Source organism: Camellia sinensis, chromosome 5, assembly GCF_055761805.1.
Source record: "Camellia sinensis isolate YWXY chromosome 5, ASM5576180v1, whole genome shotgun sequence".
Taxonomy (NCBI): domain Eukaryota; kingdom Viridiplantae; phylum Streptophyta; class Magnoliopsida; order Ericales; family Theaceae; genus Camellia; species Camellia sinensis.
Genome location: NC_138965.1, coordinates 80,523,018 through 80,547,227, shown reverse-complemented (window position 1 = coordinate 80,547,227; position 24,210 = coordinate 80,523,018). Strand labels below are relative to the sequence as shown.

The following is a 24,210-nucleotide window of genomic DNA, read 5'->3' as shown; positions in this document are numbered from 1 at the left end:
TACGCTCTTATACGGGAAATACACTAGTGTGGTGCTTGTAGCAACGATTGTCACTGCCAATGGCAAAATATTACCGCTTGCATTCGCTATCATCGATAGGGAGAGTTTGGAGTCTTGGTCGTTCTTCATTGCAAATATCAAGGAACATATTGTCATGGATCGACAGGGAGTGACTTTGATATCTGATCGAGCTGAGAGTATTTTAGCTGCTGTGAGGCGGCATTGGCTGAATCCCTCGCTCCAATTTGTTGGATATCATCGGCACTGCCTTCGACATGTTTGTAGTAACTTCAACACTAAGTTCAAAAATAAGGAGCTCAAACAACTTCTATGGAAAGCAGGGAGTGCTCATCAACGACGGAAGTGTAATGGTTACTTACAACAAATACAGGCTATTGACCAAGAAGCCATCAATTGGGTTTACAAGATGAATCCTGAGGAGTGGGCCCTTTCGTATGACGGTGGACATCGGTGGGGGGTATTGACCAGCAATGATGCAGAGTGCTTCAATAGCGTCTTGAAAGGTGCAAGGAACTTACCTATCTCAGCTATGGTTGAATTTACATTTCGGCGGCTCGTAAAATATTTTGACGAGATGGGAGCCCAAGCTGAAATAGATGTACGAAATGAGTTTTAGTACCCTAGAGATATGCAAAAACTATTGAGGATGGCAGTGCAAGGGCAAATACTTTTAGGTTGATATCATATGACAGGTTAGTTTGTAATATAAACTAAATTGTTGTTATTATGTTGTCAAGTTAAGTACACCTAAAAACATGAACTTGATTAATTTCTATTACAATTTTCTGATAGGCCACACCGCGTGTTTGAGGTGCAAACATCTTTTCGCCATGGACGAGGTCGCAATACACAAATTGTGCAGATGAATCAACCAACGTGCAGTTGTGGGAAATATGAGATACGACACTATCCATGTTCTCATATGCTCGCTGTAATGTCTGAATGCGGTGACAATCCATTCAAGTACGTTGATCTAGTATATAGGCTTCCTGTATACATGAGGGTTTGGGAAACTAAATTCAATCCAATACCGCATCAAGATTATTGGGCTGATCCGCAGTGGACCTTAATGCCTAATGTACTGCGTCTGCGAGAAGTTAAACGGGGTCGTGCATCTATGTCTCGTATTCTGAATAAGATGGACATATCAGATAGGCGTTTCACCGCTCGTTACAGTCAGTGCCAGCAGACAGATCATGACAGGCGAACATGTCCGGCACGAGTTGGTCGATGAAGACTATGTATGACTTACATATTGTAATAGATCATTTTTTAATTCTTTATTTGTAATAGATAATTTTCTTTTCTTTTGTAATTCATTATTTGTAAACAGGGTCGTACATTTAAATAGATAATTTTTTATTTACATATTTGTAATAGATCATTTCTATTTTGTAATTCTTTATATATTGTAATTGTTTGATAGGCCCTCCAAAATTTACAACTAACATACTAAACAAATAAATTAAACTAAATGACAATGCAAAAACATTTAACTATACCACATAGGCCTATGTTTTTTATTCTCTACTTGATTGAAAATGTCTATTACAAAAATTTAGTTAAAATCACATAGTTCTTCTACCATTTGAAGATTTTAATAGTTTGACTGATGCGAGCATTTTGTACAGTTACAATTTCTGAACTAGATGTACGCAATTTACAAATTGTATACGTTATTGGAAAAAAAAACCTTACAAAATCAATAATGAAGTTTTGTCAAATATGCTATAAATGTAATGAAGTTTTGCCAAATATGCTATAAATGTAATGAAGTTTTGTCAAATATGCCATAAATGTAATGAAGTTTTGTCAAATATGCCATAAATGTAATGAAGTTTTGTCAAATATGCCAAAATCAATAATGAAGGTTTGGAAAAAAAATTCTCATTATTGTTGTTCGCAATTATTTATGTACGAAAATTATCGACATGTTACTGCTTGTTATTAAGCTTATGTAACTGAGACCGTAAAATGATTTTGTAAAAGATTTCTATATTAGTTATAGCGTACATAACGATAGGTTCTGTTGAATTGGTTATCATATTTAATGGCACATAATATGCAAACTTTAGATTTTAGTGAATTGCTTCCATGTTAATGACCCACAAATTGATACTTTTAAAATAATCGACCACACAAATTTGATACTTTTTCAAGTCGTCATGTACTGAATAATTAATTGTTTAATTGTTATAGTTAAATTACATGCTCACGAATACAGTTTTTAAAAATGTATTTGTTTTTCAACTGTACAGGCTTCATGGCACATCTACCTGATGAGGTCCCACTTTTTAGTCATCCACGTCGGGCTGACAGTATATGGGAGGACCTGGTATGCAATAATGTTTGTTGGACTTTACGCTTACAATGAAAATATCCTGCATTTTGTTTTATATTACGTGATAATGCTATAATTTAAACTACTTATTTTGTTATGCAGGACCAGGCACGCGCCGTGGTAGCATGCCGGCGGGGAGATTCCGGCCTGTGGGACCATCCATTGGACCATAGAGTCTTGCAGTGTCTACTACGCGCGGGATTCTATGGTGTATATCGTATAGGCCATATCAGACTGGACCACCCACTCATTACTGCTCTCGTCGAGAGGTGGCGCACAGAGACTCATACATTTCATTTCCCGACCGGTGAGGCCACCGTCACATTACAGGACGTATCTGTCCTATACGGTCTACGGATTGATGGCCGAGCAGTTACTGGACCTGACCCATCATTGACGAGGGAGCAGTGGATAGCCCTATGTGCTGAGTTATTGGGAGTAGCACCTACACCTGCAGACTTACAGGCAGGTAGAGTGAGGGTGAGGTGGCTGTCCGAGCAGTTTCAGGGCCATCTTCCAGATCATGCTCCAGATGAGTTAGTACATCAGCATGCCCGAGCATATATTCTGTGTCTTATTGGGGGGGTACTTCTCCCTGATAAGTCACAGAACCTGCTCAAGCTGATGTACTTGCCATTATTGAGAGACATTGACGTAATCGGCCAGTACAGCTGGGGCGCCGCGACTTTGGCATGCTTGTATAGGATGCTATGTCGAGCAGCTCAGGTGGGTGCGAATCAGATTGGAGGACCCCTTGTCTTGCTACAGGTTAGTAAGAATTTTATTACATGTCAATTCATATTGTATGGCATATATTAGTATTGTAATTGCGTTTGAACTATTGCAGATTTGGGCGTGGGAGAGATTGATTCGCATTGCGCCGTCTAGGCGGCAACTGGTTGCTCCTGGTGAGGTTCCCATCGGCGAGGGAGACATGCAGTTGCCGGCCGGACCTCGAGGTAGCCGGTGGAGGGTTGACATGGGCCACGAGGTCGTGTCGACCCACGTAGTCGTCGTGTATAGAGACCAGCTTGACCGGATGATAGACGGCGAGGTATCAAATTTAAATACCTAAATTTTAATTGTCATATGGAGTGTATATGTTCATGAGCGATTTTTAATAGACTTGTCGTTATTGTAGTTTATCTGGCAGCCTTATGCTGAGGTCCTCGATACGCTCCCAGACTATTGCCGAATGGGTGAGGAGATATGGATGGCGAGAGTGCCACTTATTTGTTTTGACGTGGTTGAGTGGCATCTCCCTGATCGTGTCCTCCGATAGTTTGGTCGGGTCCAGTCCGTACCGGATCGGTGTGACACCGAGTGGCGGTTGCATACGACTGACAGACGTGGCCGAGCCAGCACTGACTGGAGTGTGCATCATATTCGATACATACAGTTGTGGGATGCCCGTCGCGACACTATTGTACAGGCTGAGTGGAGCGATGGGGTCCTCCCCTCTCCTGACCCTTACATGTTGTGGTATCGGCGACATACACACCTACTTGTCGGTAATCCGAGCCACCTGTCTGAGGCCGGATATCAGGGAGTTGGGCCTTCTCTCGAGGCATTGGTGAGTATCATAGTATGTGTCAGATAATTGTTAATATCATAATTGATTGTTTTCACTCAACTATAGCCTAATATATCTGATTTTTTGTTCAGGAGGGTCGAGTTGGGAGGTCATATCACTTGGCTGAGGACGCCCTTTTCAGACGTGATGGACAGCTTGGTCTGCAGGCCCTTGCAGAGATCCGAGAGTTATTGTACGAGGGGATCCAGCATGCCCATCGGGTAGATCGTCTGCATTTTGGGGAGTACGGTGTACACAGTGCAGCAGCTGCTCCAGACACATCAGTCCCGTCCATGTCAGTGCCTCCCACTTCAGCACCAGCCACAGCAGGTCATTGGACTTCAGTGACCCCACCGTATTATACCCCATACATTTCTCCAGATTCCCCACACGTACATCTTACCCAGCATGCCGACCCTGACCCTGACCCTGATTGGACACCGCCCCGGTTCATGCATGATGTTGTTACCCCACCCACCCAGTTACGACTTGCTTTTTTGGGGAGTACTTCGACCGCACCCCGGTTCATGCATGATGTTACCCCACCCACCCAGTTGCCACCTGCTTTTCTGGGGACTATTTCGACTGCGCCCATGAGTACACATGATGCAGTTCTCACTGACATCTCCCACGTTGATGTTGAGGCCGATATTGAGCCCTCCCCCAGAGCGCGAGGAAGAGGCCGAGGTTATGGTCGTGGGGGACGTCGCGGCTGAGGTCGGGGTGTGGGCAGAGGTAGAGGTCGAGGTCGAGCTGCAGATCGTGACACAGTTGCACCAGATGAGGGAGTTTCACAGCTCACAGTAGTGTTCGATCTATAGACACAGACAGGATCAGGGGCAGCAGATGCAGAAGAGGGGGGGTCACACGCACAGGCGCCACAGGCAGTCACTGGAGGGCCACATGCAGGGGAGGGAGTGCCAGATATTCAGAGAGTCTACCGCAGGAGACCGAGGAGGGAGGTCCACGGTCGGGGTTGTGGGACTGGGGGCAGGTTAGGGCATTAGCAGTTGTGATATGGACTGTATAGTTTTTCTTTTTTTTTGGTAATTGTTATAGTTTTTGTAAATCAAACTTGTACAGCTGATGTAAATGTGTCTTCCTTATTTACTCGCAATTATAATTTCACAATTTTTTTTTCTTACTTATATTGATGAATCACACAAATCTCTTTCACATCTCTACCTCTCTATCATTATCCGTAGTCTGTGCATTATTTATAGTAATTTACGATTTTTCCTCAATTTTACAAATTGAGACAACCATTTATGAAATTGATGTTTAAATAAATTTGAAGAATTAAATTATAAATCCTAAACCCTAAAATAAAAATAAATAAGGTAGCGTTTGGTAACGTTTACGTTTTTGGTTTATGTTTACAAAAAAATTAAAAACTGAATTTTGTTTATTTTTAGAAAATCATAAATTACAATTGTTCAAGCCTAAAAACAATTGAAAAATCTCCCTTCATTGATAAGTCGTGGATAAGCATTACAAATTCATTACAACATAAATGGTTTGGTCATTCATCCAAATAATTTCATTCATTATCATCATCATCTGACATCTCAATATCAGATTCATACATAACATCCATGCTCCACGCGTAGTACTGGTGTGCATCATCCATTAACCCATCTTCAGCACGCTCATTTGCGGTCTTCATTAGTGAGGACCTTTGCAAACGTTGGGTCATGCGATTAACTTCGTCGCGGATACGATGCAATGCCCTTTGCAACAACTGTGGAGTGTCAGTTGGCATACGCATTGCTAACCGGCGAGGAAATTTAATATTAACTTCACGACATAACTCAACGAGAACGTTTGCTCGAGTTATGCGAAATTCCCACTCAGCTCTCATGGTATTGACGGTGCCACGTGAGTAACGTAAATTTGGATTTAATGGGTATTGAAATTCATCTCCATCTGCAACCCAATAGCGACCCATTGCTGAGTATAGATCAACCACCGTATATGTCATGATAATATCGCTGGCAATAGCTGTAAAACTTTTGTTGTGGTATGATGCGATATTTATATCATATATACACATGGTAGCTGTATGTATGAAATTATTGTAAACAACTATGACAACTATGTATTAGAGTTGTCACGTCAACTTTGATGACCTGAACAACTATGCATCAAATTGATAGGAGTTGTCACTTCGAGTTTTATGAATTGCATGCATGCCACTGACCTTATACAGTGCATTCGGCTGGCAGGACTCCACTTTTGTCAAGTTATGAACTTTGAGGTGGGCCTGTAACATTGGCTATTGTGCCGCAGATGGTGTCAGCCTGGCTACTGTAAAAATGTAACTTTACCTTCAAATGGAAGTTGAAAATTAAGAGATTGTTTGGGATGATCAAAATAAGTGTATTTTTTCCTCACATTACAATCTTTTTCTACACTACATTTTTCTACCCATTGTGCAAACCACTTTTTCTACAATATTTTTTACTTTTATGTATTTATTAATTTGTTATTTTTTAACAAATTTTTTTACTTTTTAGGTGTATTGTAATGGTTATTAATTTATTGTTATTTTGTTCTGACACCCCCTCAAAATTTGTATGAATTGCATAATTCCAATGGGCACAGTAGGTAGGTATGTGGCTTTGTGCAGTGATGCATCTGACTTTGTGCAGTGACACGGTGATGCATGTGACTTTGTGCAGTGATGCATGTCACTTTATGTAGTGATGCAGTAATGCATGTGACTTTCTGACTTTGTGATGCTTTCTCAGATTACGTGATGCATGTGACTTTCTGCAGCGCAACTTACATGCTTTGTTTTTTCGTCACATTTCAGAAGTCATCTAAGTCACATTAAAACGACTGTGAAAAGAAGCAGAAAATGCTATTATGTTGGTGAAAAAAAACATGATGGATGGTTGTATAACAACAATGAAAATGGGATGACTGTGAAGTTCATTAACTGTAAATAAGATAAAATACAGGCTCCAAAGTTCCAATCGTGTTTACATATGACGTGACCATTTTATTAGTTTGGTGCAAAAAATAACGATAGTTTTATAGGTCTAACTGAGTTGGACGGTTGTGTATTTACTTGCACTCTGTTTCATAGTTGTTTATGAACAATATTACTTTAAAGCCGTTGTTTTTATTTTTGATTTAATTTATAATTTTTTTAAAACACCTATATGTACTGAAAACGTCAATTCCAAGTGACTACTTACTGTATTACAAAAGTAAGCATGACAAAATAGTTTCATGTGACGATGTGACAACTCACTGCATTTAGTTTTATTTGACAACTCACTGCTCGAATATGAAGGGATTGCATTGTGATTCTCTGGCCTACAATCCGAGCAGTTTTATCTGACAACCACGTCCGTGACTACATCATAGGTACAATATATTTTTCTACCCATTGTGCAAACCACTTTTTCTACAATATTTTTTACTTTTATGTATTTATTAATTTGTTATTTTTTATTAATTTGTGCAGTGACACGGTGATGCATGTGACTTTGTGTAGTGATGCAGTGATGCAGTGATACATGTGACTTTCTGACTTTGCCATGCTTGTATACGTTGTGACGTTTTTCCTCACATTATATCAGAGCATGTGACTTTATACAGTGATGCAATAATGCATTTAAGAATTCGTGTAAGTCACATTAATACGACTGTGAAAAAAAGTTGAAAATGCTATTATATTGGTAAAAAAATATCATGAACGATTGTGTAATAACAATGAAAATGGGATGACTGTGAAATTCATTAAGTGAAAATAAGATAAAATATAGGCTGCAAAGTTCCAATCGTGAAAATGAGATAAAATAGTTTCATGTGGCGATGTGACAAGTCACTGCATTTTGTTTATTTGACAACTCACTGCATTTTGTTTTATCTGACAACCACGTCCGTGACTACATCACAGGTACACAAAGTCACGGGTACTCAAAATTGCATGAAATGAATAACATAAAATAATATCATGTGTATCACATATTCCATAGTGCCCCATGACACATTATCGTCACCAGATCACCTCTAGTTAACCCCCAGTATGATGTCTATAAATACCCCAGTATGATGTTTGTTGAAGTCATAACAATAGTAACATATCTACAATTACTATTATTATTAACTTTTTTATTTTTTGAACAATGTCTTCAAGAGGTGCAGGAAGTTCACGCCGGTAAAGAAATCCGAAAGTGTGGCTGCTACCTCCATTTACGTATGACTACAAGAGCGAAAAGTACTCAAGTTCGAAGGATTATTATGCTGGTATCCGAGCAGAATGGGCGTTCAGGGTAACGGAGCAAGAAGGATTGTATAATGATCTACGTAACTTTGGGGCACCGGTACCTCATCGTCGTTCATTGACCATGGCTAGACGAAATATGAGTGACTATGAAATAGCAGTTACCAGAATTAAGAAGGAGAACAATAGAATGTTGATGCGGAGATGTCGACATTTCATGCTTCAGCTAGCCACCGAAATGGCAGAAGCAAGCAACCGAGATTTGACAATGACTGAGCGAAATAATGTCTTAAATAATGAAAAATATTTCTCTGACTACTACATGTCAGATGAGGAATAAGAAATCAAACACCGTTATCTTCCATATATGTTTGTATGTATGTTGTGTCATATGTTCGTTACTAGAGTGTAAGACAATGTTGTTGTTAATCTAACATACGGATGTATTTCAAGTATTTGTTTTATGAACCTGAACTTCATGACTTTCTTTATTGAATTGCAATGAGTTAATGAATGTACTGGATTAATAAATGGATTAATGTATGTTCAATTATGTGAATACTTAAAACACATAAAACATAATAGGTAGCTCGGTCAAAAGCTTCCCTTAATTGGGGCTGGTGAAATAGGGATTAATCAACAAAGAATTTCAATCTCCATTAGGAAAGAAGAAATAGTCACCTTCCAATTCCTAAAAGTCCAGTACAAATGATGACTCCGGTAATGAATGACGGGGTTGACAAAAAACTAAACTCGGTGAAACGAACTACCGCCTTCAATAACACATAAAACATAACAGGTAGGTCGGTGAAAAGCTTCCCGTAATTGGGCCTCGTCAAATAGGGATCCTCAACGTAAAGAATTTCAATCTCCATCAGGAAAGAAGAAAGAGTCGCATTCCAATTCTTGGAAGTCCAGTAAAAATGACGACTCTGGTAAGGAATGGGGGGTTGACAGAAAACTAAACTTCGGGAGCTAGACAAACAAGCTCAAACCCAAGTGGTTGGTCTAGTTGGGGGACTAAGTTTGTGAAGTCATGTGACCTGGTGCACAGGCTTTGGTTTTCTCGATATTTTGATCGATTTTTTTATTACAGTGACAACTCATCTGTACTTGATATATGTGGGATTCTCAATTCATAAAGTCACATGACAACAGTGAATTCATTGATTTACCTTACAATGAGCATGCCCTTATTTTGTCTGTATATGCAGATAGATTATCAAGTCATGTGACTTGGTGCACAGGCTTTCGTTTTCTCGATTTTTTTATTACAGTCGCAACTCATCTCTACTTGATATATTTACGATTCTTAATTCAGAAAGTCACATGGCAACAATGAATTCACTGTTTTACCTTATAGTGAGCATGCCCTTATTTTGTCCGTATATGCAGATGGATTGTCAAGTTATGTATTTTTTTATTACAGTGACAACTCATCTTTACTTGATATATGTAGGACTCTCAATTCAGAAAGTCACATGGCAACAGTGAATTCACTGATTTACCTTACAGTGACCATGTCCTTATTTTGTCTGTATATACAGACGGATTGTCAAGTCATGTGACTTGGTGCACAGGCTTTCGTTTTCTCGATTTTTTTCTCGATTTTTTTATTACAGTGACAACTCATCTCTACTTGATATATTTGGGATTCTCAATTCAGAAAGTCACATGGCAACAGTGAATTCACTGTTTTACCTTATAGTGAGCATGCCCTTTTTTTGTCCGTATATGCAGATGGATTGTTAAGTCGTGTATTTTTTTATTACAGTGACAACTCATCTCTTATTGATATATGTGGGATTCTCAATTCAGTAAGTCACATGGCAACAGTGAATTCACTGATTTACCTTACAGTCAGCATGCCTTTATTGTGTCCGTATATGCAGATGGATTGTCAAGTCACGTGACTTCGTACACAGTATTTTCTTTTCTCTGTTTTTTCAGTCTAGTGACACTTATACCTTGTTCATATATGTGGGATTGTCATGCAGAGGCATCTTTGTAAAGCCGTTCATAACCAACTATATAAACGGCTAAAGGTGAAGACACAACCTTACAACTCATTTCGCTCTACAAAATTGTCATTTATTTGTTTTATAAAATTAGCATGGCTACATGGTTCGTGGGAGGGAGTGGGAATCGCAGAGGTGGTAGGAACTTGCAAAGGGGTGACAGTTCACGACGAGGAGGGGGAAGGGGAAGTGGCAATGCTGAAGATGAAACACCATTTCCTTTGTTAGATCCCTCTTGTCCTTATCATGATAGGTTTGGGAAGCGACATTTTGTCATGCCCAAATACTATCGAGATCCATGTGGTTTGGTGGAGGATCCATCAGATAATCAAACAGGATATGGTTTAGCAAACGCTAGACTTCTGAAGTGGCCTGCACTATTTATAGAGCGAGTGCAAATGGAAAGATTATGTCGGGAAAATCGACTGAATGTGCCAAAAGCACGTTCTGTTGAGATCCAAAAGGAAGATCCTGATAATGTTGATCGACTATGTGAAAGACTACAACGTGAGATTTCTCAAATGAACCGTAGGTTAGTCCGCGATATGCAGCTATACATAGTTAAGAAGGATGCCCAGAAGAACAAAACATAACCAAATGATGCGGCTATCAAGGGTATCATGGAGGATCCTCAGCTTGTCTCTGATGATGAGCTTTCGGATTGTTCAGACTTTGAGCCACCTGCCGATTTAAGCGCGAATTAGGTGTTAATGTCTACACTTTGGCAATATAACAACTTGCATTAATATGTAATGTCTGTGTTAGAGTAAGTATAACTGTTATGTTATGTTATGTTTATGTTTAAGTTTATGTTTATGTATTGTGTCTGTCAAATGTTACGGCTATTAATATGCAATATTAGGTCATGAATTAGGTGTTTGTCTGTCTAACTGTTATGTTTATGTATTGTGTGTTCAGTTCAGGGTGTCCAGGATATATGTAATGTGTGTTCAGTTCATGGTGTCCAGAATGTCTTTTTGTGGGAGAATTATGTCTGTACTACCTATGTAACTGGAAACTATTACATTTGCAACTTCAGTTATGTTGTTTTCATGCCTGTATGAGTATTTAGTAAATTAGTGACTTCGTATATTATGTATTAAGTATTATTACAAAATTGTTGGCAAAAATTATTTTAGGAGCTCTCGCTGTGGCCTTCGTCTTCTTGGCCTACTCCGCGGTGGTCTTCGCGTCTCACCCTTCGTCGTTGCTCGTCGAGCTGCACAGTGTGTGGGTGTGCTTTGGACTGTAGAGCATGCATCACATTCTAACCCATAACAAAGACGAAACAAAAAAATAAATTTTCTAAATGAAAACGGGTACAAAACGGCTTTACTAAACTAGTTTACTAAACTGGTTTTTTAAATTACATTCTCACCTTCTAACCCAAAATAAAGACAAAAGAATAAATATATGTATATGTTTAAATGAAAACGGCTTTCGTAAAGCCAAAATAATTTTCTAAATAACACCTTCTAACCCAAAACAAAGACAAAAGAAAAAAAAAATTTACATGAAAACGACTTTCTAAATCAAAACAAAGACGAAAAAAAATAAACAAAAAAAAAATTTACATGAAAACAACTTCTAACCCAAAACAAATACAAATACATTATCAAAAAAAAAAAAAATTATTAATTACATTATCAACTTCTAATCCAAAACAAATACAAAACAATAAACAAAAAAAAATTTACATGAAAACAACTTCAGTAAGACGAAAAAAAATTATTAATTATATTTTCTAAATCAAAACAAAGACAAAAGAAAAAATAAAAAATTTAACATGAGAATGGCTTCAGTAAAGCCAAATAAATGAATATGATTGGCTTAATAATATCTAAATGAATATGATTTTAAAATTATATATATGAAAAATAGTATGTAAAATTATTATATGAAAACAGATTTTTCTCGTATTATGTAAAATTTATTGTAAACCTGCATTCAAAAACAAAAGAAAAAAAAACATATTTTAACATGACAATAGCTTTAGTAAAGCCAATTTCAATTTTATGAATCATATTATCACCAAAACAATGACAACAGACAAAAAAAAAATAATAATAATAATAATCTGCTAAAGATGCTATTTCGAATAGCGTTTTCATTAGTCAACAGTAAAGGCGCTATTTGTATTAGCGTTTTCCTCATATATACAATGAAGGCGCTATTTGTAATAGCGTTTTCTTCACAAACCTGCATTCCGAAATGAAGCTGCATTCCGAAATGAAGCTGCATAGAATAGTGAAGGCGCTATTTGTAATAGCGTTTTCTTCACAAACCTGAATCCCGAAATGAAGCTATATTCAGAATAGTGTTTTGTTTAGAAACGCTATTTGCAAAAGGGTTTTCTTAATCAAACTCGCTAATTGGAATAGCGATTACACTGTTAATCAAATTTCAACCTCCTCACAGTAAAAGCGCGATTGGGAATGGCGCTTCAGCTTATTTTGGGAATTTCCTAAGAAGTTGGCCTAGTTTGGGAAATAAAATGCAAAATAGGCTTATTTTGGGAAAAAGCCCCAGTACATATAAAACAATCAACAATGATTCATCCTATTGATTTGGGAGCACTAATAGACTATTAATGAGGTAAAAATTTAAAAAAAAAAAAAAAACACAAGAGCAAAACATCCAATCATGTGGGACCCATACCACTTTAGAGCTATTAGCGCTTCTCTTTTTAGTGGTCTCACTCATTTTTGTAAAACAATAAAATATATTTGTAAATATCAACTCATATTGTAGCCAGTACAATAGGCATCAAGACTACACTGTGATAGTACACTACTGCTTAGTACACTATCACTGTAGGATAAAAATTGTAAGTTTTTTAATTTTTTAATGATTTTTTAACTTTTAAACTAAAACCACCACTTGTCAAATGAGGCCTAAGACTTGTATAATTTTTAGTAGTAACATTTTTGGTAAATGTTTTACTATCATTTTCATAAGGTTAATTAAAATGTTAATTTCACTCTTATATGTTAAATTATTATTGTTTTTTATTTTATTTTTAAATTAGTAGTAACATTTTTGGTAAATGTTTTACTATCATTTTCATAAGGTTAATTAAAATGTTAATTTCACTCTTATATGTTAAATTATTATTGTTTTTTATTTTATTTTTAAATTATTAATTACGTCAAAGTTTTTCATTTTAGTTCATATTTAATTGGAGATAGTCCATTTAAATTAGTAATTCAAACCTAATTTAATCACTAAAAATATCATTTCAAAATTTAAACAATTTATACTATACAATCAAAAATCAAAAATACTTTTGTAAGGAGTGTTTGATTGTAAGGTGTAAATAGGCCTATCAATGGATTGGATTTTATCTTAATCTCACCCGAAAATTTGATTTCATTAAAGAAAAAAATATGATCTAATAATTTGATAATTCAAATCCGTTTAATCCGATTATTAAACGGATTGGATATGCAAAAATCCAATCCAATCAGATTATCAATTTTTATAAAAAAAATTCAATGAAATAAAAGTTAAAATTTGTTTTTGTTCCATCCACATTTTTTACCTTCATAAATTCATTACAAATTCAATATCCAAACTCTACCTAAGGACCTATTTTATTTGATTAAAAAGAAAAATGATATTTGAAAATGAAAATTATAGCAAGTGAAATGAAAAAAAAGAAAAGGTGAAATAAATAAATATAAAACATTTTTGCACTCATTTGATTAAAGATGAAGATCTACTTCTTTTAGGATGATTAGAATATTAGCTTTTCAAAATTTTAACTATTTGTGTGTTTTCTTTATTTTCCTTTTCAAATTGGAATTCATTAGGGCTGGGCATTGGGTTATTCGACTCGCACAACCCGCGCCTACTCGAACCGACCTACACGTATGGGCAATTTCGCAAACATATAAGGTCATTTGCGGTTTAAAATATGTCATTTTTTCGGATTGCGGACGGGTTGCGGGTTTGATCCGCACCTGCCACAATCTGACCGCACTTATAAAAAAAAATTATATTATTTTTTTAAAACCTGGACCGTTTATCTATATTCTATCTAGATATTTTTGCCCAAACAAACAAATCCAAACCCTAATCTTTCTAATCATCTGAGAGCAGCTCTCTTCTCATCTCACTCTCTCTCTTTTTTCATTTGCTCAGCTCTTTTCTCATCGCACCGATCGACCTTTGCATGATCGACTCTCTCTCTCTCCGGCAACTCTCAGGTAAGCATCTCTCTCTCTCTCCTTGATCTCTGTTTGTTTTAGGCAATCAAATCTGTCTCTCTCTATTCGTATCCTCTCTTCTAATCTCACTCTCTCTCGTTCTTTCATTTCTCTCTCTCTCTCTCTCTCTCTCTCTCTCTCTCTGTGGCGACTAGCGAAGTGACCAATCAATATTCACAAGATTGACTCTCTCTCTCCGGCAACTCTCAGGTAAACGTCTCTCTGTCTTTGTCTCTGTCTCTCCCTCTCCCTGATCTTTGATTATTTTTTTTTAGGCAATCAGATCTGTCTGTCTATCTGTCTGTCTCTCCCTAGTCTCTAAATTTATTTGTTTATGCAATCAAATCTGTAACAACAGACCTCTGAGTTTATTTGTTTATTTATTTTTTATGCAATCAGATCTCTAGCAAAGGAACCCATCTCCAACAATTTTATAAATTTGTTATTGAATTTTAATTGAATCTGTTTAAATTCTGTTTAATTGAATTTGAAATTGAATCTGTTTAGATTCTTCATAGGCTTGTACAAAACATCGTTTGATTTTAATTTTTTAAATTTTTTGGGGAGTTTTCTATTATTGAATTTTGGTAGCTGGGTTTGATCTTTGTATATAAGGGAAATTGAATCTGTTAATTACTGAATCTGTTATTTAGAGGGGAAATTGAATCTGTTAATTACTTTTTTATATTATATTTATCATTTAGTTCTTATTTAATTTTCATTCTAATTTTTGTAATCTAGTTTTTTTTTTTTTTTGGCAATTAGATTTGTATCAACAGATCTCTTAGTTTATTTGTTTGTTTATTTTTTATGCAATCAAATCTCTAGCAAAGGAACCCATCTTTAGTAGTTTTATGAATCTGTTATTGAATTTTAATTGAATCTACTTATATTCTGTTTAATTGAATCTGAAATTGAATCTTCTTAGATTTTTTATAGACTTGTACAGAACATTGTTTGATCTTAATTGTTTTTGTTTTTTTTTTAATCATTTTTGGGAGTTTTATATTATTGACTTTTTTTTTAGAGAGTGATGTGGTGGGTGGGTTTGATCTTTGTACTTAGGGGAAATTGAATTTGTTAATTACTGAATATGTTTTTTAGAGGGGAAATTGAATCTGTTAATTACTTTTTTATATTATATTTATCATTTAGTTCTTAATTAATTTTCATTCTAATTTTTGTAATTCAGCTTAAATAAAAGATAGTGTTGAATCTCCCACATCCAATCTTTTACCTCTGGAATCCTCTGATTCTCAAATGAATCCCCCTTAGCCTCACTCAAACCCAAGCCTCCTAGACCCCCAAAGAGAAGACTAAGGGTAGAAGGAAGAGAACACCATCCACAGTTTTGGGATCATTTTGATAAGGTTGAAGAGACCGATGGGAAGCGTAGAGCTGTATGCAAATACTGCAGGGAAGAGTATTTGGTTGACTCTAGACTTCATGGGACTAGCAATTTGAGGAGTCATACACTTAATTGTAAAAAATATCCAAATAGGGATACAGATGGTCAACAAACATTAAATCTTAAACTGAAACAAAATGAAGAGAATGTTGAGGTTGTAACAACAACTTTTAATTTTGATGCTTATAAAAGGTCTCTTGCAAAGATGGTTGCCATTGATAAGTTGTCATTGATAAGTTGTCATTTAGATTTGTGGAGGAAGTTGGGTTTAGAAGATTTTGTAATGTCGTGCAACCCAAATTCACACCAATTCGCTCTCATCATTCCATATCTAGAGAAGTGCTTAATATATTCAAGAATGAAAGGGATAAGCTAAAGAAGCCCATGAAAGATCGTAGAATTTACTTCACTACAGACACTTGGACATCTATTTAGAATTTGTGTTACATGTATTTGACTGCTCATTTCATTGATGATAACTGGAAACTTAAAAAAAGAATCATAAATTTTCAACAAGTTGAAGATCACAAAGGAGAAACATTAGGTAGGAAAATTGAGTCGTGTTTGATTGAGTGGAATGAACATTGATAGCATATTCACCTTAACAGTTGATAATGCTAGTTCTAATAATCTTACCATTCAATATTTGAAATCGATAACCAAAGATTGGAAGGGGACTATTTTGCAACATAAGTTTATTCACATGCGTTGTTGTGCACATATTCTTAATCTCGTTGTGAGTGATGGGTTGAAAAAAATGGACGATTCTATTGCCAACATTAGGCTTGCAGTGAGATATGTGAAGTCTTCTCCTCATAGGCATGGTTTTTTTAAGAAGTGTGCGGCCACACTCAAACTTGATTCAAAAGCTCTTGTATACCTAGATGTACCAACTAGGTGGAACTCTACCTATTTGATGTTGGAGGCTACCGAAAGTATGAAAAGGATTTTAACCACTTGAAGTTTGTGGATTCCAATTTTAAACCTCGTTTCAAGGATGTTAATGGTAGCATAAGGAGAAGTCCGAATGAGTTGAATTGGAAAAAATATAGATTGTTTTTGAGGTTTCTAAAATTATTTTATCTTGCAAGTAAAAAGTTTTTGGGATCTCTCTTTGTTACCTCCAATGTTTTTTACAAAGAAATGTTTGTTATTGAAAGCAAAATTAACCAATTAATTTTGGAAGAGGATGATACTTTAAGCACAATGGCAAAGACTATGAAACAAAAGTTTAGCAAGTATTGGGGGAATGGAAGTAAGATCAATTTGTTATTGTATGTTGCGGTTGTTCTTGATCCTAACAAAAAAATGACATACTTGGAGTTTTGCTTTTAAAATTTATTTCTAGAAGATAATAAAAAGGTGAAAGATATGGTGGACAAGGTTAAGAGTTATTTGAGTGATTTGTATAGCCATTATGTCACACTTTATCCTTCAAATGAGAAACTTCCAAGTGTGAGTGAAGTTGAATATGGTGGAAGATGATGATGATAATCCCTATTCTTTAGTTGACTCTCAATTTAATTCCTATTTGGACGGGCGATGCACTAGTGGATCAAAGTATTGAAACAATATTTGTTCGAGGTTGAACATTTTGCAAAGAATAAGACATTTTGAGATTTTGGATTATTGAAAGGTGAATGCAACCAAATATAGAGTGATATCGCAACTTGCAAGGTATGCGTTGGCCATGCTTATTTCTACCGTTGAGTCGGAGTTGGTTTTAGTACAGGGGGCGTATTCTTGACCCATTTCGTAGTTCACTCTCGCCTTCTATGGTTGAAGCTCTTGTATGTACTCAAAATTGATTTCGAAGTAACCTTCCAATTTATCTTCAAAAGGCAATGGATGATGTGGAGGAATTTGAGCAATATGACACGTGTAATATAAGAATTTATTTATCTTCATTTTTATTTGTATGGTTCATTTTCTAATGTAAGTTTTATTGATCTTCTCTTATTGACTCCTAATTAGGTACTTTGGAGTCAAGCTCAACTTCAAGTTCAACCTACAATGTTGATGCTATATTTGAACTCTAATATCCATTTGCTCATTGGTAAATTTTTCATATACTCAACACATTTTCTTACTATACTGAGATGCAATATATAGACATTTGTTTATCTTTCATTACTTTATTCTTTTACACTTTTTTTGTCAAATGAATTATGAAGATTGAAAATTAAAGTTTATATTTTTCAATTTGTTTTTGTGCAGGGTTCATCAACCAAATGCATGGAATTGGAATTTTTGAAAGTTGGATGTGATTCATGATGGAGTTTGAGATCTTGCAAATGTTTTTCTTTTATTTAATGGGTTTGAATTGAATGAAATTTGACAACAATTTTTTTTTTTTTTTAATTTTCTTATTGCATTTTATTTTAGATGAATGTAAAAGTTAATGAAGAATTACTTTTAGATAAACTTAGGATTTTGAATGATTTTACTTTAATTGTATTGTTGAGTAGTAGATATAGTGAATAGGATTGATGATCTAGTTTAGGATTTTGAAAGATGTGCTTGTGTTAGTTTATGAATTGATTTAGGATTTCAATTCATGCATATATATGTATGTTCTTTGAATTTTTATTTTTAGTTTTTTAACTGCATATGTTTGGTTTAGAGATAATGATAAATTGGATTGGGTCTATGAAATATTTATGATTTTTTAGTTTAATTCATATTGTTATAATATTGGTGATTGATCCTTCTCAAATTTTGAAACATGAAGGGAACACAATTTGTAAAAAATATATATATCAAATTATCAAATTGTTTACAACCATAGTTCAAAAGATAAATAAATAAAAAGGTAGAATTCACTCTACTCTTGTGGTTTTGATTTAGAACATTTTATCCCTTATGGTTCAAATATAGGCAAAGAACCTCTTTGTGGTTTTGGACTAAAGTGCAAAACTTAGTTAAGAGTAATTCTATTTACACACCACTCATTTACTCAGTTCCCACTGTAACACCCCAACTTTTATTACTCGGATAATGTTAACTTTTTCCTTTAAATCAATCCATTTCAATAATAATAAACATCAAAGGTATTTAGGAAGGAAGAAATTGCAATGTCCTCTCTCGTGTATATGTAATAAAATAAAATACACGCCCATAGACTTCATGTCATCAATTACAAAATAACGAAATATATAAAAGGGATTAACTTTTTTTACATTTAAAAGGCCCCATGGCCAACAATTAACAAACTTCAAGTCTCAAGCAACCTTTCACTCCATACCTAAAAAATGATTAGTAACGTGGAATGAACACAAAGGTCCAGTAAGAATCCCAATAATCCTAAACAATAGCAACATATAGATAGCTATGATTGTGAATGTTCCACGTATATATATATATAGGAAATGTGACATTTCATACTTCAAAATATACTTAAATAAATATAATTTTCTAAAAGATCCTATTTAACATAACAAGAAACAAAGACCAATTCTTACCTTTCAAAACTTTTCATTTGCATTTAAAAAAATCTCAACCATTTATCACATTACCACAATCTCCTAAGATCGATCTAAACAATATACTCATTTTACATTTCAACTCATTACGGCTATAAGGACAATAACTATATATTATGGCATTAAGCACAAATGTAAAATGAAAGTTCATGAATACATGTATATATAAGTAATAATAGACTCATCAACACGCATTATCATATTTTACCGGTCACAAACACAGAAAGCCAATAATGCATCCTTTCTCATCAAAACACAAGTATGAAGATAAACTATACGTAATCAATAACGGACCCAGGCTTCATCAAGCTATAACTACCACAACCCACTTTACTGGGCGCAAGCTAAAGAAGAGAGGAACCCATTTCAAAGCGCCAAACTTTACTAGTTCTCGAGTCGGAGGGGAAATGAACTTGTTCACACTTTACCGGGCGCAAACCGGAGAGGAGAGGAACCCATGTCAAAGCGCCAAACATTACCGGGCGCAAATTCGGATGGAAAAAGAACCCATATCAATGCGCACTTCATGTGACACTCCAAATAATAGTTAATTTTAACACACACACACACACACACACACACACGAGCACACAAAAATTGTAATTTTATAATTATATGGGCCAAGTGTCATGACCCGAACCCGCCCATATGGGTTAAGGAAATGACCGGCCAGTAATCCCGTGATTACCTACGGCCTCAAACCGAAACAAGATGACTTGTCAGAGTAAAGGGGCCAAACGGAAGCAAAAATTTAAAAACTTTGTCCATAGAGCCGTGCTTATATGCACATCAAACAGACCATACTCAGATACGTTAATAACCCACATCAAAAGTACAGTTCCACAAAATTCATTATAGACAAGATCATCCAAAACGAGTCAACCTATGACAGACTATTTATAGACATACATAAAGTCCTTGCCGGCAAGACAAAATGTAATTACATAGCAAAAGGCAAGGATAGGTCTCAAGAGTGAGACGTAAGGCTGACTTCCTCAAAACTTGGTTTTTCCCTAGCAGACTTCACTGGGGCTGGGTTTGGACTTCCCTTGGCTCACCTACAAACACATGAATAAGCGTGAGCGATAGCCCAGTGAATAATATCAAAGACAGAAGTCATATAAACAATGTGTACATTTATACAGAGTTTAGATCAAGTGACTGTAGTTCTAAACATATTGGCCTTTGGCCCATTCTGATTTCCATCTACGTCAAAACGGCCTTCGGCCCATTCATTTATGTCAAAACGGCCTTTGGCCCATTCATTTATGTCAAAATGGCCTTTGGCCCATTCATTTGTATCAAAACGGCTTTTGGCCCATTCATTTGTATCAAAACGGCTTTTGGCCCATTTCCATCTACGTCAAAACGGCCTTCGGCCCATTCATTTATGTCAAAACGGCCTTTGGCCCATTCATTTATGTCAAAATGGCCTTTGGCCCATTCATTTGTATCAAAACGGCCTTTGGCCCATTCATTTATGTTTATTCATATCGGACTCTTGTCCACAATTCCGAATAGCAACTCATAAAGCTTAAAGGAAATAACAATTGGACATTCACAAATATCCGAATATCGATATTACTCACAGCGATCGGCTTGTGGATTTGCCCTGGAACTTGACCCTACACATTCATGAGCATAAAAGGGTCACTAACAGTTCAATCCGTTCTTTAATTCACATATCTCTCTTTAGGCTTAATTCACATTTCATTAGCTCATTTACAATGCTTACCATATGCCTAAGAGTGCTTACAAGTGAAAGAGAACGGAAAACAGAACTCAGCATGCAAAAACAGAATCTCAGAAAACAGGGTCCCCGCTCGAGCGTGGACTTCCCCGCTCGAGCGGACCCTTAGGTCTGCAAAAGTACTGGTTGCCTTCAATTCCAGCTCGAGCGTGAACTCGGCTGCTCGAGCGTACTGCCTGTCTACATAGCTCCCCGCTCGAGCGTCGAATTCCCCCGCTCGAGCGGGAACCATGTCTGCAAAAATGCTGGGAGCTCGATTTCTCTGCTCGAGCGGCACTTCCCCCGCTCGAGCAGAAGTCAAAATTCTGGAAATTCCAGATTGTGTTCTTGAGCTTCATCTCGACATTCAAAGGCTCTAAATGCATGATTTCGGTCCAAACTTCACATAATCATGTACTAACATGGTACAAACATAGAATTACAACATATTGAAGCTCAATTTCATAATTTATCTACATGCATGGCTCATTTTCCACCAACTCATTACCAATGTAACCATTTCATGCATTCAAAGCTTCTACTTCCATGGATTGTACATGCATATGACATATAACCTTCATTCTCGTCTCATATGATGAAAAGATGGTCAAATACATGTATTTCAACCAAATTGCAACATGAGTCATGTAATTCAAGCTCAAGTATGCAAATTCAAAACAATACATACATGCATGCATATATAGTCTTCAAATTCATCAAACCAACTCCTTTCATGTTCTAGATCACAAATTAATCTTCAATTCACGAAATCACAACTCAAATTCATGAGTTAGGGGTTGGTTACTCACCTAGGAGCTTTCATCTTCCAAACTCTAGTCAATTCTTGAGTTAAATCTTCAAATTCCCAAGCTAGAGCCAAAAATTGCTCAAGTCTCTTCATTTCTCTCCCTATAGCCGGCCTCTCTCTCACTCTCCATTGTCTAACTCAGATTTTGAGTTTTAAGAGAGCCAAAGGAGAGTGCAATGCAAATATACAACAAGCCCCACTAACAAATATTTTAATATAAAATAATGGGGTACTTAATTTATCAATTAAATCAGTTTAAATTGACCAGAATCAATTTTCAATTAAATTTCACCGTAGGCTCTAAAAATTATGCCAATCACCGTGGCGTAATCAATTTCGGGTTCTGTGGCCGATAAGGCCCTCAATTTAATTCCCGAAGCGGACTATTCAAACAGATGTTCCTACGGGGAACAGATAGAAATTCAAAATCATATACATTCACATAATGGCACACAAATCACATCAAAACGCATAATCACATACATATTAGGGACCAATTCACATAATACAAAACAGGGGTATCACAGTCTTCCCCCCTTTAGGAAGTTTGGTCCTCCAAACTTAAGTTACATTCGTCGGGAAACAAATGTGGATAGTGTAGACGCATTTCCTCCTCTTTTTCCCATGTAGTATCTGTCCCATAGTGTTCCTTCCATTCCACTTTCACCATTTGAATGGATTTGTTTCTCAATTCTTTCACTTGTCGGTCAACAATTCTTTCCGGCTATTCAGCATATTCCATATTTTCATCAATAGCAACCCGGTGATAATCAATCACATGCAACGGGTCTCGGAGGTAACCCCTCAACATTGACACATGAAATACATTATGGATTTGCTCAAATCCCGGTGGCAAGGTAATTCTATAAGCAACTGGACCGAGTCTCTCCAAAATCTCGGCCCAATGTAACGGGGCGACAACTTGCCCTTTTTCCTAAATCTGACTTGGACTTTCATTGGAGAAACATGGATGAACACATGGTCACCAACCTCATACTCAAGGGGTCTTCTCCTAACGTCTGCATAGTTCTTTTGTCGGTCTTGAGCTGTTTTGAGCCTTTGCCGAATGGTTTTGATCTTTTCAGAAGTGTCTTGCACAATTTCTGGCCCAAGCAAAACTCTATCTCCAACCTCTGTCCAACAAATAGGTGATCTACACCTCCTATCATACAAAGCCTTGTATGGTGCCATACCGATATTGGAGTGGAAGCTGTTATTATAAGCGAATTCTGCAAGTGGTAAATAATCTTCCCAACTCCCCTGAAAATCCAACGCACACATACGAAGCATATCTTCCAATGTCTGTATCGTTCGTTCTGACTGCCCATATGTCTGTGGGTGGAATGCAGTACTGAACCTTAGTTCTGTTCCCATAGCTAACTGCAAACTTTTCCACAATCTAGATACGAATTTCGGATCTCTATCCGACACAATAGATACCGGAACTCCGTGTAAACGGACAATTTCATCAACATAAATAGTAGCCAATCTATAAGCAGTAAATGTAGTTTTGACAGGCAGAAAATGTGCAGATTTAGTCAGTCTATCAACCACAACCCAAACAGAATCCATACCTCGAGAAGTCCAAGGTAGACTAACAACGAAATCCATAGTCACATGTTCCCACTTCCATTCCGGAATAGGGAGGGGTTGAAGTAGACCGCCTGGTTTCTGATGTTCAGCTTTGACTTGCTGACACTGAAGGCATTTGGACACATATTTTGCAATCTCTTTCTTCATGTTGGGCCACCAATAGGTTTGTTTCAAATCCCGATACATTTTATTGTTGCCCGGATGCATAGCAAATACGGACCTATGGGCTTCATCTAAGACCCTCTTCTTTAGTCCCGTGATATCTGGGACACATATTCGGTTTCGGAATTTCAACATTTCATTCTCGACACTGAACTCCGCTTTTGGGCTTACTTCAAATTCGTCAATTACCTTTCTGAGGAACTCGTCTTCTTTCTGTTTCTGCTTGATTTCATCAATAATTGCCGGCTCGGCTGTGATAGCGGCTATCAATCCGCCCTGTTCACACACCACCAACTCAATTTCAAACTTTTCAAAGTCTTGCAAGATCTCCCTCTGTTCAGTAAGCAAACAGGCCATACTCCCCATTGATTTTCTACTCAAGGCATCAGCAATTGTATTAGCTTTCCCGGGGTGGTACTGAATTTCTAAGTCGTAATCCTTTATTAGTTCCAGCCACCTTCTCTGACGCATATTCAAATCTTTCTGCGTGAAGAAGTATTTCAGGCTCTTATGATCCGTGTAAACTTCACATTTCGCCCCATACAGATAATGCTGCCAAATCTTCAAAGCAAAAACAACTGTGGCCAGTTCTAGGTCGTGCGTTGGATAGTTCTTCTCGTGTGGCCTCAA

At 36.5% G+C, this 24,210-nt stretch overlaps 1 long non-coding RNA gene across 1 annotated transcript; it reads left to right on the top strand.

Moving 5' to 3' along the window:
• The first annotated feature begins 14,525 nt into the window (after window positions 1-14,525).
• LOC145790699 (uncharacterized) lies at window positions 14,526-18,461 on the top strand. The gene is made up of 3 exons (XR_014329663.1): window positions 14,526-14,608; window positions 17,781-17,862; window positions 18,024-18,461. It is a non-coding gene; the product is annotated as an uncharacterized LOC145790699 (long non-coding RNA).
• The last annotated feature ends 5,749 nt before the right edge of the window (window positions 18,462-24,210 follow it).